This window comes from Diaphorina citri, unplaced genomic scaffold (assembly GCF_000475195.1).
Source record: "Diaphorina citri unplaced genomic scaffold, Diaci psyllid genome assembly version 1.1 scaffold1715, whole genome shotgun sequence".
NCBI lineage: Eukaryota > Metazoa > Arthropoda > Insecta > Hemiptera > Psyllidae > Diaphorina > Diaphorina citri.
The window spans coordinates 61,258-64,509 of NW_007379141.1; positions in this window are offsets into that span (position 1 = coordinate 61,258).

Here is a 3,252-nt window from a genome sequence, read left to right on the forward strand (position 1 = left end):
TATGATAGCCAAATCTCTGCGCCAGACAGCAGTCAGCAGCAGCAGCAGCAACAAGCCGTAAAATGAGCAGAGTCTACGAAAGGCATCCATAACAAATATTTTTCTATCTCATCGTTCCCAGAATATAGGAAGGCCCCTCGATTAGTAGCAAATCATAACATCTTCCCCTGGGACCGCGATTCCCATTGGTCAGCCAGATACGATGTAAAGTTCAATACATAACAATGTCCTTTCTTATTCACAATTCAACTTGTTCTGAATTTCACGCCTTTACTTGCTCTGGAGGCAGAAGTAAGGACATCAAACCTCCCTCATCAGGATACATCTGATTCACTCTCTAGGGTGCGACTCTGACCTAGACCATAGTAAATACTACTGGAGTACCTTCCTACAAGACGCCACCAAGGTACTTCAAGCGCCTTTGCATCTAACAGATACTCGCTGCATAACATGCGCGATGTTAAAGACGTCCTTGACCGCGACACTGAAACGGATCCACAACAACGACAATTAACTGCAGACTTCCGGCGAATCAGGACTGGGTAAGAACGGGGGACCGCGTTTAGCGAGCTGTCCATAACAAGTGCAAGTAAGAAATTTCCAGACTCAATCCTTTGTAAACTGATATGTCAGCAAGATCATGGTTATTATTATGCTAATTTTTCATATCCTGAATTTATGTAAGATTCATCATTGAACATGGTAAAATTAAGATATAATGCCGGGATTATATATGCGAAATAGCACTTTTACGTGACATTCGGTATATCCATTTTAAACTATTAATCTGATGAATTCGTTCATGATATACAATGACTGTAGAATTAATCTGTACCATAATATGAAGCCATTAAAGCTCCAAATTCGTGGCTGAGAAATGGACCTCGCAGCTTGGTCTAACCTCGCTTCCATGCTTGATTTCGACAACAATTACCGCATGAAGGTATCTACAATCGTTTAGAGTATAGAGCTATAAATAATCTGATAAGTTGCTAGTAGACTATTCTATTTTTACGACTAATGACACACTGTATGGATGATGCCTCTCAACCCCATAGCGTTGAGTTCATTATGATATGTTACTCCATTATATGGACCGGCATCTTTATACGTATATTCATTGTATGATTTGTATAAGTACCTACCACTAGTTGTAGTTAATAGATGTTTTCGTTCTATACTGCTAATAGATAAGAAAGTATTATGTATCCCTACTCTATATAAATATTCTATTATTGATTAAACATCTATCAAACTAGGTAGTGCATTGTGTAATCTATTCAAGAATATTGTAAGTAAGTACATTATAAGCTTGAGCTAAAGATTAATTAATAATATAAAGTAGATACTAAATATTTAGCATCGTGTAACGTCTTCTAGATGATTATTACATAATCAAAGAAAAGGCGGTTCTATGACTAATATTACAGTTAGTACTGAAATACAACCCTTCATCTTGTTAACTTGTTTATTAATTACATTCCAGGGTATAATCTTATTAAGTGAGGTATTAAATTAATACCATTTTAGGACTTTAGCTATTACTTATCCAATCGAAAGACATGATCAGATATCTGGATAATCTATTCCGACTCGTTATTCTTTGAGATCCCAGTGTAACGGTAGAGTACCAAATGCTATTTTCTGGATTCTTGACCCTGTATCCTAATAGAACGAAGTTAGTCACCAAATATAAACTCAGCAACATTCAATTTATCATAAAAATAATGTCCTACAACACTTTGGTCATCAAAATTCGAAATACACCCCTGTTGATATGTATAGATATGCTTATATTCATTTCAATGAGGAATAAACATGAAGATAAATCATAATCAAAAATCGTCGAGCTGAGAAGAGTAACATTATAACTTTGGGGAAAACGATCTGTCACCAAGCACAATTCGCTGTAAACATAACAACGATATGAATCTTTAGTCAACACCGTTTCAATAGACTCAGTTTTATTGCCATATACGAACTCGAATTTTATTACTAATAATCTTCCGAACCTTTATACAGCTATTATATAGACTCTAACTCTATGATGATCCCACTGTTAATTTCGGAATACTTAGCTTCAAGATCGCAAAGTCAGGTACTAACTATTGGAACATAAGTCTAATAAAATTGGGATGTATAGGACTCGGTCAAGTATGGCCTGAATATCAAATTATGCACATTGAACAATTAACAAAATTAAAGATAAAATTTGAAGCTGATGATGACATTTATCTCAAATAGGCTTAATAACATTTATTCTGTTTCTTTATTATCAAGAATAAACTTAATAGAAGGTGTGAAAGCTTCAATTAAATTGTTATGACTAAGGTTTTAAGTTGATATAAATCTTTTATTTAAACACTTTAGGATTATTAAAGTATTTAATATTTTTATCCATAGATTTAAAATTTTTTTTATTCATCCATAAATTAACTTTTTCCAGAGAATCCTATCCACTGTAATTGAAAGAAATCCTTCATATTACCAATAAATTTTACTGCGTGTAATTTAGTTTCCATTCCTGGCATAGTAAATATTGTCCAGCTAACGCAGGTATAAAAAAGAATTCATCATATTAGATGATGTAATTTTAAATTCAATTGGATAATTGATTGGGGCAGCTAATTCATTATTGTTGCAATACCTTGTTGTGGATAAAAAATAACATTTTCCAGTCTAGTGATACTACACTATTAATGGTTTTATATTAGTGGTATATGTATTTATCTAATACGAGATAGGTTGATATGGATCTAGTTATTGTGTGCTTATCCATGTAATTGTACCAAGTATCATTATAATAAGTATCGGTATAGACCAAATTAAATATTCTAATTTATTTGAATCCCCCCATTCCGGAGAATAAGTAGCATTAATATTAGATGATCGATAATACCAACTAAAAAAAATTGTTAAAAAATTACTGGAACAATAATTATTAATATTAAAATTGTTGAAGTAATAATAATATTACGTTGTTGTAATGCAATATCACCAGATGGAGATAATAAAACAGCTTTACACCCCTCAAAAAATAAGGAAAGATAAACAATAAAATATTTTTATATTTTTTTATTATATTACTTAACATTTTTTAATTAATTTTATATTTTGTTATAAGGTTTTAAATTTCATAAAATTTATATGTAATCAATATTTTAACTATATAGTAAACTACTTTTTCGAAAAACTAAAGGTATTTTAATATTTTAAATAAACTTTTTATATATTTAAAATAAATAAATACTT